Genomic DNA, 17471 nt, shown 5'->3' on the forward strand with positions numbered 1-17471 from the left:
AATTGTTTTGTTTTAAATGCTACTTTATGTAATGACATACCTACTTATTCTTTTTGGACAATATGGACATTTGCGGAATCAGCAGAATCCATAGATAGCCTAACTCTACAATAAGAAACAGAAGTTGGCACCATTATCTTTTAACTTCAGATAAATACAGTGATTTTTCCAGTCTTTTGAGATGTAAGCAGACAATACTTTAATAGGCGATGAAAGTAAAAGCATTCTGAGCAAGTATGAAAGAGCAGAGTAGAGACTGTACTAGCTAGAGACAAATACTGAGAATACAGGGAAATGCAGGGTTTACATTCTTTACCCTTTCTTTAAAAAAAATTGTATTTGTCTAGTTGTCATGCTGATCCATTATGGGCTTTTGTAGTGTCTTTGACCAGTGTATGCAAGTCAAGTGTTCTGACCTCACTTTGACTTAACTTGTTATCTGTTTGTTCCAAATTAGTGGCTCAGAATATACTGGGTTGTAGCCAGGCAGAGGTCATTTTTGAGAAGAAGCTATGGCTGCTCACTTTTCTATTAGTACTATTATGTTTCCTTCAAAGGGAACCTGTCTGGGCAGCTTAGTGTTACCTGCCATGGCTAAGACTTGCCAAATTTCTAAAAGTAGCTTAAAGATACCCTACCAGACTGTGCATTTCAACAACAATCTTCCCATAAAATTGTGCATTTAACATGTTACATTGCATGTTATTTTACCTGTAGACGCCTCCTTTGAGTAGAAATCCAAAAACCTCTAATGCCGCCTACACACGATCATTTTTCGGCATGAAAAAAATGATTTAAAATGATCGTGTGTGGGCTTCACATCGTTTTTCATCTTCTGAAACACGACAAAAAAAAAATTCAAACATGCTGCATTTTTTCACGTCGTTTTTCAAAATGTCGTTTTTCGTGATGTAAAAAATGATCGTGTGTGGGCAAACCCGCGCATGCCGAGAAGCAAGTTAAGAGACGGGAGCGCTCGTTCTGGTAAAACTACCGTTCATAATGGAGTAAGCACATTCATCACGCTGTAACAGACAAAAAAGCGCGAATCGTCTTTTACTAACAAGGAATCAGCTAAAAGCAGCCCAAAGGCGAATAAAACTTCCCCTTCAGAGTGCCGTCATACACGTTGTACGTCACCGCGCTTTGTTCATCATTTTTAGAAAATAATGGTGTGTAGGCAACATCGTTTTTAATGATGAAGTTGGAAAAACTTCGTTTTTTGGACATGCTGAAAAATGACATTTTTCTTTCATGCAGAAAAATGATCGTGTGTACGCGGCATACGCCTGCTGCTGGGTGCTGTTTTCTTGGTCAAATTTACTACCATGTTCAGAGACACATTACAAGTAAGTACAAATAATTTACGGAAATAAAAACATTGCAAGTAAGCATTTGAAATCTGTGATTTTTTTATTGTGCTTTTACCTGCAATTTATTTTACAGGACATGATGATACACATGTGTGCTGTGACTTTGAACTAGCACCACTTTCAGGAATTAGGTTGAATGGGGGTCTCCACTGCAGAAGATAACAGTGGAACACATTTTTTTTTAATTTCTTTTTTTTCTGTTGTTATACTCAGATTGCATATTGAAGCAATTCTTTACTATGCTGGATTATATAAGGTTACAATAAGAACAGTACGTTTTTTTTCCAAGGTGTTATTTTAGTTATTTGTAGATTTATGCTAGATAATTTTGCAGACCTGGTTTAAAAACATTGATATACATCTAAAGAATTTAAACAAGGGTGTTTTTGTAAATTCTGTGGAAAAATAATAAGCACCCTTTGAAATAACATTTTGTTTTTAGAACACACAAGATTACCACATGCAGCTTGCACTAACCCCTGGTGTGGGTTGTGGAAGACTTTCAACTTTAGCCAATTTTTCTCTCTTTGTCTAAGCACCTTTTGCTTTACATGGCTCCAATAAGTATGAAGCCAAGCATAGTCTGAGTTGTTTAAATAATTTATTTTAAATAGTTTGAGTGTTTTCTTTCATGATATTTGTTATAGTTGGTTGTACACATACTTTTCATGTGGCTTAAAAGCAGGTAAAGGTTGGGAATATTTGGTGCTCAGGAGATTCCCTTATGCGCCGTACACACGATCAGAAATTACGACAGCAAAAGTCTGATGTGAGCTTTTGAACGGAAATTCCGACCGTGTGTATGCTCCATCGGACTTTTGTTGTCGGAATTTCCGCCAATAAAAGATTGAGAGCTGATTCTCAAATTTTCAGACGGAAAAAAATCCTATCGGAAAATCTGATCGTCTGTAGCAATTCCGACGCGCAAAATTCCAACGCATGCTCGGAAACAATTCGACGCATGCTCGGAAGCATTGAACTTAATTTTCTCGGCTCGTCATAGTGTTGTACGTCACCACGTTCTTGACGGACGAAAGTTCCGAGATCTTTTGTGTGACCGTGTGTATGCAAGCCAAGCTTAAGCGGAATTCCAACGGAAAAAAAACATCCAAGGTTTTTCCGACAGAAAATCCGACCGTGTGTACGCAGCATTACTGGTCAGGCCTAGTCAAAATCTCTCAACATGGTAAAAGTTGGTATAAAAACTTAATTGCAAAGATTGATGCCAGCTCTAAATGGGAAGGAAATAAAGTGAGTTCGAAAGAGAAAACATTGCAAACTGCAGAAGACAAAAAATCACAAGCTCAACATTTTAAACAATATGAGATCATAATGGAACAAACAGAAATCAGTCTTCACATCATGTGAGCCTGCAGCTGTAATCAACATGACTGCTCAGCTGTTTTGCAAAGTTGGAAGAGTCTGCAAGACGTGTGATTGAAATCCAGTATGAGCTTCTCTGTGACCAGATATCACTTCTATACCCTTTTCTAATGCTGTCTTCCTTCTGTTCTGTTTTTACAGTATTACCTAATGTCGTAAAGTTCTGTACAGTACCTAGTATCTACATTATCCGAATTATAACAAGCTAAAACCAATTAAAATTTGTATCTGAGAGGACTTCCCAGCAAGGGTCTTGCCAAACACAACATTTCAGACTTTGTGGTTTTCTTTATTTGCCCTTTCAATTAATGTACAGTTGTTGACTGTGTAAGATGAAAAAAGGCCTAATTTCAGACATTTTGTCAAGCATAGAAGTAATCGGCAAAGAGACCACAGAAACCTATTCGGAACAGAGCTCCAGAGTAAATGTATTAATATGTGCTCTCTGGGTCACATTTTATAGTAGGCATAATAGACCTATTACTGTGGGTACCAGAGACAAAGAGGCAGTGTAGTTATTATTATTTCAGGTACCGTATTTATCGGGGTATTGCGCGCTCCGGCGTATAGTGCACACCCCTAATGTGGACCCGCATTCTTGCGCGGCGTCCATCGGCGGCCTCGTCGGGTCCGGCGTCCGTCTGCGGCTTCGGTGGTGTCCTCCTCGTCGGGTCCGGCGTCCTTCTGCGGCCATCGTGGTGTCCTCCCCGCTCGATCCCCGCTTCCCGCGCTGAGTTTGAACCACTGCGCCGGCATATGCCGAGCGCAGTACACTCGGGTGTAGTCGGGCAGGCTCGGCTCCACTCGCGGTCACGTCCTGTGCGTCCTGTACATCCAGGACGTGACCGCAAGAGGAGCCGAGCCTGCCCGACTATACCTGAGTGTACTGCGCTTGGTATATGCCAGCGCAGTGGTTCAAACTCGGCGCGGGAAGCGGGTATCAGCGTATATCGCGCACCCACGATTTTGCCCTAATTTTCAAAAAAAAAAGTGCGCGGTATACGCCGATAAATACGGTACTTGTATAGCGCTGTTAATTTACACAGTGCTTTACATTTACATTGTACATTCACATCAGTCCCTACCCTTAAGGAGCTTACAATCTAAGGTCCCTAACTCACATTCATATACTAGGGCTAATTTTAGAAATAATCCAATTAATCTACCAGCACGTCTTTGGAGTGTGGGAGGGAACCAGAGTATCCAGAGGAAACCCATGCAGGCACAGGTTGGGATGTGCCATGGTTGGGATTTGAACCAGTGACCCTTCTTACTGCTAGGCGAAAGTGCTACCCACTACACCACTGTGCTGCCTTATCAGCCATAGACTTCTTCTCATCATGAATACATATATAGCCAACTCACATAAACTTATTTATACATTCTTGTGATGTTCCAACCAATTTGGAGCAGTAAAACAAGGAAAATGATTTGCAACAGAAGTGGTCCTCGCATCAGGGTTGCCAACTTTCAGTAAATTACGAACAGTTTGTAAAATCTGTACTTTTTGCATCCGTCCTTGAATATGTAGGCTGCATGTCCGTAACTGACATTAATTAATGGACAGATGCAACAGGATTTTACAAACTGTTCGTAAATCTACTGAAAGTTGGCAACCCTGCCTCGCATAAGAGAGGTATTTTGCAAAACAAGTTGACAGGCTCTGATCCTGTGTGATCTGATTGGCTAAAAGTTTTGCTAAACATTTGTCAATTATATGAAGGCTGGGCTTGGTAAGTGTCTCTCAAACACACATACAAAAAAAAATTGAATCCCAGATCTTACATATCTTTAGAAGGCTACATTACAATGGACAGATTTTACAGATTTTACCACTACTATTATAAATGTTACCTTCATGTAACTTCCAATTCAATTCCCAGAACATATACAGAGTGAAAGTTTGATACTTTCAGGGCTGGACTGGGACAGAAATTTGGCCCTGGACTTCATCCAGACTGGCCCACTTTGACAGGTCTCTCCCATGGTGGCCGGACAACTCCCGCACCCCCCTGGCCACCCGCACCCCCTCTCCCCCTTCACTAGCCACTAGCTGTTCTACTTTATTAGAGTAGAACGGCTGGTACTGGTACTCTTATAGGCAGTACCAGTAGGGAAGCTAGACATTATTTCACCCAGGGCAAAAAATCATTTCGGTGCCCCCCTTATGGGACAAGATTAGGCAGAAGTGAGAAACTCCCAGGCCATAGCTGTTGAGTCAGCTGTCTGTCCCCTCCCCCCATGCTCCTCTGTAGTCCCCCCTGCTCCTCTGGTCCTCCCCCTCCCCCAGGTGAGCGCTGCGGGGAGGGAGAGACAGAGGAGCAGAGGGGGGAAGCAGTCCGCTGTCACTGAAGCCAGCCCACTGAGCCATCGGCCCACCGGGAAACTCCCTGTAGTCCCAATGGCCAGTCCATCCCTGGATACTTTTGTTGTTGTTTTGGAGTGTTTCAAAACATAGTAGATTTTGGTATTGGTAGAAGTAAAAAGTCATCAAGATGCTCCTTGTCAGTGGTCATCAACCCTGTCTGCAGGGCCCACTAACAGGCCAGGTTTGCAAGATAACTGAAATACATCACAAGTGATATAATTTGCTGCTCAGTGATTGCAGTATTCTAGTCTGCATCTCCCCAAGGTAATACATACAATCTGGCCTGTTAGTGGGCCCTAAGGACAGGGTTGATGACCACTGCTCTAGGTTATATGCATTCAACATGTCATTCCATGAGTTTCTAGTGTTAGCAACCTGCAGACCTCAACAGCCACATTTCCAGTTAGTCCCTTTATGTATACATTCACCTTCTTTTATGTTTACTTTACTTTCCATCCCTCTTTTATGCTTTAACCCTTTCTGGAATGTGTTATGAAGCCCCATCTTTATAACCTACTCTTAATTGGATTTGCAACATAGGCTGTATTCAATTACAGATTCCTAACTGAAGAAACAATTTTACAAATACAATTTTCCCCGATTTATCAGCCATATATTTCTTCTCATCATGAATACATATATCGCCAACTCACATAAACTTATTTATATATTTTTGTGATGTTCCAACTAATTAGGACCAGTAAAACAAGGAAAATTTTTGCAACAGAAGTGATCATCGCAGAAGGGTGACAGACTCCAGTGACAGAAACTGGTCCTGTGTGATCTGATTGGCTATAAGTTTTGCCAAACATTGGCTGGGCTCGGTAAATATCTGTCAAACACTAACACAAAACAAATTAGAGTCCCAGATCTTACATAGCTTTAGAAGGGCCACATTACAATGGACAGAATTTACAGATGGAAGGCTTCCACTAGTATTATAAATGTGTACCTGCATGTAACTTCCAACTTAATTCCCAGAACATATACAGAGTGGAAGTTTGATACTTTTTGTTGTTGTTTTGGAGTGTTTGAAGCATAGTATATGCTGGAATTCCACTTTAAGGATTTTTGTTAATGGGAGAAGTAAAAAGTTAGCAAGATACTCTACGTTATATGCATTCAACATGTCATTCCATGAGTTTCTTTAGATTCCATCCCTCATTTATGTTTTAACCCTTTCTGGCATTTGTTATGAAGCTCCAGCTATATAACCTACTCTTAATTGGATTTGCAACATAGGCTGTATTCAATTACAGATTCCTAATTAAAGAAACAATTTTACAAGCACGATTTGCCTCCCTTCAGCAGCACTGATTAGTTTGAATGAAGACGCGCATCTGCGGTTAAGTGAGGGTCTGAACGGTGGTAATTAGGACATAATCCTTGGAGATGAGTGGAAATCTGGAGGTGATGAGAGGGTAGTATAGATAGAAAGAGAGAGAGAGACACACTGTTTTCCTTTTGGTGTCTGCAGGTACTAAGAAATAAGCAAGTGAAAAGTATGTGTGATTCTTCAGCTCACTAGAGGTGATGGGCCATAGTGAGCTGGGCCTAACAAATAAGCATTCCATTCAACTGTGAAGGAACACACCAGTAATATAACTTAAAGGAGAAAATATGGCCAAAGCTTTTTTGGCAATTCTTCTTCTGTAGGTCACAGGATGCACTTTGTTCTGCACGCCTGTGACTCAGATTCAGTGACAGCAGGCTACAATTCGCTGTCGACTAATGTCACAGGGCCAGTCTAGGCTCTGCAGGGATTCTAACAATAAAGTCTGGATTCACCTAGATGCCTGAGTGCTGCTGAGAGCCTGAGCCAGTTGCCCCCACAATCCACATCCCAGCAGAGCAGACAGCAGGTGACTGATAGTCACCACTGTGTGCTCAGAGTGGACCCAAAGAGCTGAGTCATCAGTGGGCTTTGATTGCTCAGTTCTCAGTGTAGAGGTGGCAAGGAACATCGGATTGATGTATCCACCTAGGTTGGTATGATTGTTTTGTTTTTTTCAAATACAGCTATTCTCTTTTTAATCCTTTTATAAAATTAGAAAAACACAAGACCTGAAGTTGTAGCTCAGAATTATAATATGTTAATAAGGTTAAAAATAAACTGTTCATTTGGGAAGCAAAGAGGCAGGATTGAGTTGTACTCTGATGATAAATACTAAGATATCCACCTGAAAAATCCAGCATTATAATTTTTCTTTTGATGGTAAGCTAATTAGAATTAGTAAATGTGTGATACTATTTGATCTGATTGTATCCTGTTTTTAATTGGTAATAATAAAACATTTTGTCAATATCTCCACTCTACTGCTCTGTCCACCCATATGCTATACTGGTAGTCAAAATGATGCAGTGATAGCAGGAGAGGACTGGGAACATTTACAGTGCTTTGAAAAAGTATTCATACCTCTTGAAATTTTCCACATTTTGTCATGTTGCAACCAAAAACGTAAATGTATTTTATTGGGATTTTATGTGATAGACCAAAACAAAGTGGCACATAATTGTGAAGTGAAAGGAAGATAATAAATGGTTTTACATTTTTTTTACAAATAAATATCTGAAAAATGTGGCGTGCATTTATATACAGCCAATACTTTGTAGAATCAAATTTCACTGCAATTACAGCTGCAAGTCTTTTCAGGTATGTCTCTACCAGCTTTGCACATCTAGAGAGTGACATTTTTGACAATTCTTCTTTGCAAAATAGCTGAAGCTCTGCCAGATTAGATGGAGAGCGTCTGTGAACAGCAATTTTCAAGTCTTGCCACAGATTCTCAATTGGATTTAGGTCTGCACTTTGACTGGGCCATTCTAGCACATAAATAAGCTTTGATCTAAACCAGTGGTCTCCAAACTGTGGCCCTGGGGCCAGATGTGGCCCTTTGCTTGCCACTATCAGGCCCTTGGGGCCCTATTCCATCCACAACTGACACTAATAATGGGGCACAATCACACCCTATTGACACCAATGTTATTGATTGAGTTATTGATACTTCAGTTTGGACAAATGCCTTATTAATAGTTCAAATTGTTTTTGCTATATCACCACACCAAAATCAAATATGATTTCTATTTAAACTCTACACTACTTTTAATTTTATATATATATATATATATATATATATATATATATATATATATATATATATATATATATATATATATATATATATATATATATATATATATATAAATTAAAGAGGAAATAAAGGCATGCATTTCTGCATTCTAGTTTGCTGCTAACGCCATTTACTTGTTTTATATAATGGATCACCTGATGCTGTTTTCCAGCAATCTGCACTCTCATTATGTTCATATTCGGACATTCTTATTTAATGCTAAATTCATAAACTGCATATCCTGCAAATGCATCAAGGTTCAGAGCTTAATTTAAAAGGTCATCACTATTTACGACTGCTGTCCAAAATTTAATGAAATCCTCTACATATATCTATCTGGACTAAGCAGCATGACTAGAGCTGAATTATGGGTGGGAAGCTACTTTCAAGTAAATGACTACATTTGGCCCATAGGCAGGCTAAAAGATTTGATAAAATGATATTGTACACTTCTGAATATCATGAGGCATCAAAGATATTGCTGAGTTTTGTATATCACAGAGAAATTTAGTATAGTTTCTATTCCCTTGGTCATCCAGAGTAGGCCTTTCCCCATCTACCGTTCTTTAAATACCACTAGATTTTATACAAAATTATACAATACTATGTTGGCATCTCAGTCGTTTATGAAAATCCTCATTTAATACCCTTGCATAGCATTGTTTGTGTTCTGTTTCAAAGCAAATTCTGGCCAGGCTGAGCATTCCTAGCAGCAGAATTAAAAGCTAAAGCATAGATCGCCTTGGGATTTCCACCGATGATTCTTAATGGTGGGAGAACAAGGAATTTATGCAGCCAGCCGTGATTAACTTGTACAGAGCAGTTTGTTTGGAGGGGGGAAGTTGTTTAGTTATGCCTGTAAATGTTCTCTGCTTTACCCGACTGCTTTTTTTCAGAAGCTTGATGTGTTTGTTAGGAAACTAAGCATACAGAGCCCTGGAGGGACGAGCTCCACTATTGCCTGTTCTGCTCATGGTGGAAACCTCGGCAGAATTGTTTTTGTGTCCATATACTGGATTCATGTTAACCAGTAAACACAGCATAATTGCAACTTGCTGTAATTATCAGTTCAAACGCTGACTTGGGAATTACCTTTTCTGCCTTGCAGGTCCATCATAGTTCTACTCTTACAACATGGATATATACATGGACTCAATGCTAAGTTGAATAATTTATTAGGAAAAACTGCTGCCAATTCATAGATAATGTGAAAATTGAATACTACATTGGGCAAATCAGGACATAGTATTTTGGATCAGATTTTGTCCCAGTATCCTTTGTGGAAGATGTTGAAGGACTTACAGAGTCTAGCCACCACTTTGTGGACTTTCTTGAGGAATGCATTATCTTGGGCAGCTTGGGCAATGGATGAGAGTATATGGACCATACTACACTGGATAGTGCTCACAATTGAATTGTGCCTCTGGAAAGCTCTTCGATATTTAGCAGCTAATTTATGGAATGGATCAGCAGTACAGTGTATAATTTTCCTTTACCATCTGTCTCCAGTGGCCTGGATTCTCCTACCAGAGATTCTTCTTGGAGCTTCCTCATTTACCTGCATGGGATTACAGAGGCTAATTCAAGTGGGCCTATATTTTGGATGGCTTGTTTTTCTGAGCACTTTATCTTTATGGTTTCAACTTTTAATCCAATGCCTTTCAAGGATGTTCCTGCTGTGGCTAAAGCTTCCATGGAAAATTATATCTGGTTTGTTTCATTATATGAAACGTCTATCAATACAATCTTTAAAATGCTTTACTTTTCTGTAGAAGGGCATTCATCCTATGCTACGAAGGATACAAGATCTAGAACAAAACATCATAAAACATATTACTGTCAGTACTTTGTTCTTCCTTTTAAACTCTTGAAGATGTCCTACACGTGACACGAGACAAATTCAGTCACAACCCTAGAATTTAATAAGATGAAGTGATAATGCACAATAAACCAATGACAAAAGCGACAGGAAATTTAGACAATCGCATGCATCATCTCTACAGTCCTCTGCAAGCTGAAATAATTTCAACATTGAAAAGAAGAAACAGACCATTCTAGCGCTGACATTAGAGAAGCAGAGCAATTATTAAGCAATAATGAGGGAGTAATATGGAGAGGCTGATAGAGATAATTGTCTAATTTACAGTGGTAATTACCAGAAGAATTTTGGAAGACAAAGGAAGCTAAAAAAAAAAAAAACTTTCCAAAAGAAGTTGTTACCTGGAGTGTGAAATTGTGACTTACTTCCAGAGGAGGAATTAGCAGCTCTTAACCTTATTCCTAAGAGCTGAATGAATTAAGCACTTGTAGGTCTCAACAATGACTGACTTCAAACTAATTGCTGACAGTGTGATGAATTCTGCTGGCAGCACACCGATGCTTGTTTAGTTCGCCGAGGGAAACAATACAACAGCAAAGGAAAGAGCAGAAGACTATAATCACTGATTTGTTTTCCCAGGTAGGAATACCCCAGCAAGCAAATGGTTAGCTTCATAGCTTCAGTGAGCAGGTGGATACATTGTGCCTCAAGCCCCCCCCCCCCCTACCTCTTTATCAGAAGCGTACTTAAGGTTCAATCAGAGGCTTAATGGACCCATGCGAATTATGAGACTAATTAAGTGCGTGCCGGGCTTGTAAAACAAAACAGCTGTGGTGACTGCAGGAAAGAGGGACATCCTCTCAGCTTCAGCTTGGAAACAAGGGTGAGCCTCTACGTAGCAACAAACCAACTGTGGTTTTCATTAAAGTTGTAGCATTTTGAAAGCACTTTACCACGCAGCAACATAATTGGGTTTGCTTAAGGTTAAAATGCATCATGCATTCTGTTTTGAGACCAGCTACTTTATTTCCATACAATCACATCAGTACAGAACTAAAGCCCAGTCAGTACAATACTTTCTAATCAAAATGTTTGTTAAAACTGAATGACTACAGTGATTAATGTTCTTCAACCAGATTAGAGTTTTGATCTGAAAGAGTAGACACATATCTTTAATGACACAAAGCAGGGCAGTTCATAAATTATTCAAATTATTTTGATTGTTTTGACAATACTGTTTTTTCTTTTCACAGTCAAGATAATGAGGCTGTAATGCATATGACCAAATCCATTCATCCGTTTACTATTAGCTAGTCAGTCTATGGAATATTTTCTTTTTCCTGCCAGATTGCTTATTGTTTCCTTCAATCGACACTGTTGTCTTCCATGCAAATCTTAAACAGATGATCGGAATTTCCAACAAGAACTTTTGTTGTCGGAAAATTTGAGAACCAGCTCTTAAATTTTTGTTGTTGGAAATTCCGACAGCAAATGTCTAATGGAGCCTATGCACGGTCGGAATTTCCGACAAAAAGCTCACATCGAACATTTGTTGTTGGAATTTATGATCGTGTGTATGCGGCATTAGGGCTTCAAAGGAGCACAGGTAGGAGACAAAAGCCATTGGAAACTGTCCTTTCTTTTGTGGGGACCTGTGTTTAAGATTTTAGGAAGCAATAATAGTGTCGCTTTATGACAATCGTTCTTAAAATTTGAACTTCTAGAGTGCAAGATTCACTTAAAACCAGGACACATTCTTCTTATGTAGGAACCTGTGTTTAAGATTTTTTTGGTGATGATACTGTGGCTTTAAAGTGTAACTCCACTTTTGTTGTAAAAAAAACATTACAAATATTTAACAAACTTCGTTGCAGATTGCTACCTTTTGTTATTCTGAAGAAATCCCTCTGTGTTTCCTGTGCCCATGTCGGAAAGTGAATCTAATGGAAGTGGTTTCATATTTAACAATCAGCTGTGCACCCGCAGGACACTAATGAGGAAATCTGCTGGGCCTGCATCCCTTAAGATGTGTTCCTGTTGGGAGTATCTCACCAAAAATGACATTTTTGTTGCAGGGGATGCCTTATAATAAATGAATCATTCTAACATAACAAATGTAACTAAACAAAATGTTTAACTTAACAAATCTACCCAAAGCGAAACAAAACATGTTTTTTTTAGCTCGGCACATGTCTAGTCGCAGGTGCTGTGGACCACCTAATCTGTCTACTCAACTTTTTTGTAACTTATACTGGTTTTATTATAATTATTGTGAATATATTATGTGTTTTCACTTGTATTTTTGTATTTTAGTAGTATTAGAACCTTTCCCTATTTGCCCCGTCTCTGGTTACCTACTGTTCCCCAAGTTTGTTTAACCTCTATCCCTATTTCATGCCACTATACATTGAACTCAGGAAAAGGTACAAAAAAAATAGCATCTAATTTCTATCCTGGTGTCAATGGTGACATCATTCACAAATTTAGTTTGCTACATAATTCAAGTGGCTTTACCCATCTGCCACGCACTCACTCTGATGTTACTATGATTACATTTTGCTGGTGCTCACAGATCACCCAGCACACATTCGTAAAACAATGAGTCTGTGGTTCATAGTTTTAAAAATATTTGCCTTAGAAAACATTCCAAAAGTGGTGCAATTGCTAAATCTAATAAAAAAAGGACATAGAAGGCAAAATTTGGGAGATATGTGATTGGCATCTATATGATGAGACACGTAGATAAACAATAAATATATTTTCATTGTAATACATAAGAAAAGTTTAAAGTAGCATTATATACAATACATCCGCATCCATTTGAATGGAAAAGGACACATGTTGATGTTGTAATGCTGTACTCCACGCTTGTACTTTACATGTTTCACTGTAAGGTTTCTTCAGGAAAAGCATGACATTTTATCTACTGAATAATGGAACATACATATCAGATAAATATTATTACATCATTTGAAACACAAAAATTTGAGAAATAATGCATGAAAAAAACATAATTGAATGTGTACATATGGGTGCGCTCACCCACCTAGAAGTGCTCCCAAATATAAGGTTCCTACCTCATGCTTGCGAGGATCTGGGACCATGTTATGGCCTGAATAAGGAGTGAGAACCGCTGGCCTTAAGCATCCAACTACTTGTGATCACCGCCCAATAGCACCAGATCTCCCCGCTGGGGGGGATATTAATAAAGTGTACACGTTAGGAGGGTACAACCTAAAATTCAATCACAATGTAGTTATCTCTAAGGCCGCGTACACACAGTCGGTCCATCCTTCAGACCGTTCTCATCGGTTAACCGATGAAGCTGGCTGATGGTCTGATGTGCCTACACACCATAGGTTAAATAACCGATCGGGTCAGAACGCGGTGACGTAAAACACAACGACGTGCTAAAAAAAAACGAAGTTCAATGCTTCCAAGCATGCGTCGACTTGATTCTGAACATGCGTGGATTTTTAACCGATGCTTTTGCATACTAACCGTCGGTTTTGACCTATCGGTTAGGCGTTCATTGGTTCAATTTTAAAGCAAGTTCTACATTTTTTGACCGAAGGATAACTGACCGATGGGGCCCACACACGGTCGGTTTGGTCCGATGAAAAGGTCCTTCAGTCCGTTTTCATCGGTTTTGACCGACCGTGTGTACGCGGCCTAAGTGGGATCATGCTCTCATTGCTGAAGCATTGAGAAAGGCTATTGATCCAATAGATAATTCTTACTTGAAAAAATCCTTGAAAAAGGATACTGGGAGCCTACAAACTCATCAACATCTACCAACTTTGTATATCTATAAGGGGGACAAACAAGGAAAGAATTTCTTCACTAAAAAGTCCAAATAATCCATGCATTGCCATTTATACTGTATATTGAATATAATGATACCTGCCTCTATTTAATAGCAGACCAGTAGCCCAAAAATATCTCTTAAAAAGGGGAAGAGTGGCACAAAGCTACCCAGCAGTCAAGAGTCCCAACTGGACCTATAGATGTAAGTTGAAAAATATATCATAGTTAAAGTGCAATTTAATACTTTATCCATCTCAACACCAAAATCGTTCTCATACACAGTCCTGATCAAAAGTTTAAGACCACTTGAAAAATGGCAAAAAATCATATTTTACATTGTTGGATCTTAACAAGTAGAGCTTCAACATGCAACAAGAAGAAATGAGAGTGAGACAAAAATTTTTGAGCATTCAATTAATTGAAAATAACGAATAAACTGAAACAGGCTGTTTTTCAGCTGATCAGAAGTTTAGGACCACATGCCCTTAAAAGGCCAAATCTGTGCAAAGATGTGGATTCATTGTCATTTTCTGTCAGGTAGTCACACGGTGTGATGGCAAAGGCAAAAAAACTCTCCCTTTTTGAACGTGGTCAGGTTGCTGAACTGCATAAGCAGGGTCTCTCATCAAGACACTGGACGATCCTCGACCCAAATTAAGGCCCTTACTGGTGCTGACTGCAGCCCCATAACCATCAGACGGCATCTGAGACTGAAGGGCTTCAAAAACAAAAAACGTCTTCAAAAACCTTGTCTCCTTGAAAGCCACAGAACTGCTCGTTTGGACTTTGCAAGAGAGCACCAAACATGGGACATTCAAAGGTGAAAGAAAGTTTTATTCTCTGATGAGAAAAAATGTAACCCTGATGGTCCTGATGGTTTCCAACGTTACTGGCATGACAAGCATATCCCACCTGAGATGTTTTCTACGCGCCACAGTAGAGTGGCGCCATAATGGTCTGGGGTGCTTTTTCCTTCAGTGGAACAATGGAGCTTCAGGAAGTGCAGGGGCGTCAAACGGCCGCTGGCTATTTCCAGTTGTTGCAGAGAGCATTCCTCATGACTGAGGGACCTCGTCTGTGTGGTAACGACTGGGTTTTTTAACAGGACAACGCTACAGTACACAATGCCCGCAGGACAAGGGACTTCTTCCAGGAGAATAACATCACTCTTTTGGCCCATCCAGTGTGTTCCCCTGATCTAAATCCAATTGAGAACCTTTGGGGATAGATGGCAAGGGAAGTTTACAAAAATGGACAACAGTTCCAGACAGTAGATGGCCTTCGGGCGGCTGTCTTCACCACTTGGAGAAATGTTCCCACTCACCTCATGGAAACGCTTGCATCAAGCATGCCGACATTTTTTTTTAAGTGATCAACAATAACGGCAGAGCTACTCATTACTGAGTTCATGTTTGGAAGTTGGATTTCTGTTTTGGGGGGGTTTAGTTTTTTTTTGGAGGTGTGGTCCTAAACTTTTGATCAGGACTGTATGAGTATACCTGCTTGCCTTGGTATGAGACTGCCAGAGACACCAGCACCTTTTATACCCCCCCGTTTTGTCGTAATGATGAAACTCGGACGCTTAATAGGAGGGGCCACATGATGAAGTACTGCTCACTGTGCATGGCAGGCCCCCACCGCTCGCTACTCCAGGTGGAAAGCAAGATCATCTGGTCAAGCAAGCATGCCCAGGGGCGGAGCCAAGAGACAGCAGCACCATGCGCAATGATGGCATGCCCACAGTGTGGGGCACAGCAAAGACCCTGTGCTGCCGGATCAATCACAATTCCTCAGAACGGGCGCACATGGAGGCAGCCCCACAGGTGGAAGTCAATGGCCACACAGCCGTGAGGCCAGCTCCCACGTTCTTCGGGCGTCCGTACAGGGATCCAATGGCGAAAGGGCAGCCCTTCTGGACGGTGCAAATTGTCCAGAAATTATCACCATACCATACAGGAGCAACTGCAGGTCGGCGTAGTCTCAGATTCAATTGACTGATTCCAAGAAATATGAATAAAGTGCATGTTCAACCCCCATGGGACCCAAATGGGAAGGGGGAAGGAACTAACATACTGAACACTACCAGATGAGGGAGCGCAACCACTTTTGAACACACAAACAAAATCAAATACAATATAAAAAAATACAGGGTACATTAGTAACCAACCATAACACAGCCGCCATGGTTACCAATTACTATATTAACATCCAAGCATATTCACCCTGCTGCCAGACATCCATACGTCACAATTGTAGACAATGAAGAGTCTTTTACTTTTTTTTTTTGTTTTATTTGGGGGATTGAACTTGATTGGGGGGAGGTATATGGGATGACCATAGAACAAATTGGTATTTGCCATGTTAGAGCGGATCCAGCTTTACATGGACAAATGGTTTACTCATTATCTTTACAAACGATATAGCGGTTTATACGTTTTACTCCTCGATGGGATAAAATGGTGGACCCTAATCCTTACAGACTTTTTACCTCAGAACTTTCCCGCCTCTGCACTTTCCCTGCAGATCTTTACCTCAGGACACTTCTCCTCCTGCACATTACTTTCCTGTCACAGATTAGTACTACTGTCCCACCATCTTCAGCCCATTAGGTCTCACTCTGAATAAGTCCTAGTAGTTTCAAGTGATGATCCTGAATAGGCCAGGGGCCTGCAGTACACCTTTTTTGTGGCCATGGATATTACTTGAGGAAAATATTTGATGATGGACTACTAATCACAGTGGTCCCAACTTGCAAATCCTGCGCCTTTGGGTTGCATCGATTTGACACAAACTCCACAGTCTCTCCTCTAGCTCTATACCCAGCTCCTGTTTCAGGACACCTTTCCATGACTGGAAAGGCTCCCTCCCAGCTCTCCCTGGTGTGCCTCTTCCAGATCTCCACTGTGCCTCACTCATCGAGTCCTTCTTGAAGAAATTACTAGGACCATGCGGACCAACTGCTCTTCAGCTCCTGTTCCAGGACACCTCTCCATGACAGTGTAAGGAGAGGCTCCCTCCCAGCTCCCGAGCTCCTCTGCCGAATACACCTCCCCCAGATGGGGGTGTCTTCCCAGAATGCAGTCTAGCACTCCATCCTTCAGTTCACCTGATTGACAACTCACCCCCAGCAGGCTGACTGAGGAAATATATAGGAGGCCTGCCCCCTGCCAATCCTAGTTGGGGATTGGTCAGAGCTCTTACATAGACCCCATGCCACACCAACTCTCAGCCCTGCCCCTTTTCCAGAACATTCTCACTAGAAACAGGAGAGGCGCCCAAAAGCTGAAGTACATGTCAGTCCCACCCACTGCTACACTAACCACTCCCTGCCCCAAGATCAAAAACAAACAGTCCTAGCTTTTAGCATAGACCTACTTACATTTACCTGCACTGGCAGCTAACACCAACAAAACTCATATATAGCACCTACCTATGGTAGAGGTTGCTACAAATGTATAAAGACCAGGGGCGGATCCAGGGAGGCAACGGGTCAATTGCCCCCCCCCCCCAGAAAATAATTCAGTCTCCAAGGCTTTCTCCCTCCGCCACCTGCTTCTGCTTCCCCGGCTCCCAGGTGACCTAAGATATAT

Source organism: Rana temporaria, chromosome 2 (assembly GCF_905171775.1).
Source record: "Rana temporaria chromosome 2, aRanTem1.1, whole genome shotgun sequence".
Classification (NCBI taxonomy): Eukaryota; Metazoa; Chordata; class Amphibia; order Anura; family Ranidae; genus Rana; species Rana temporaria.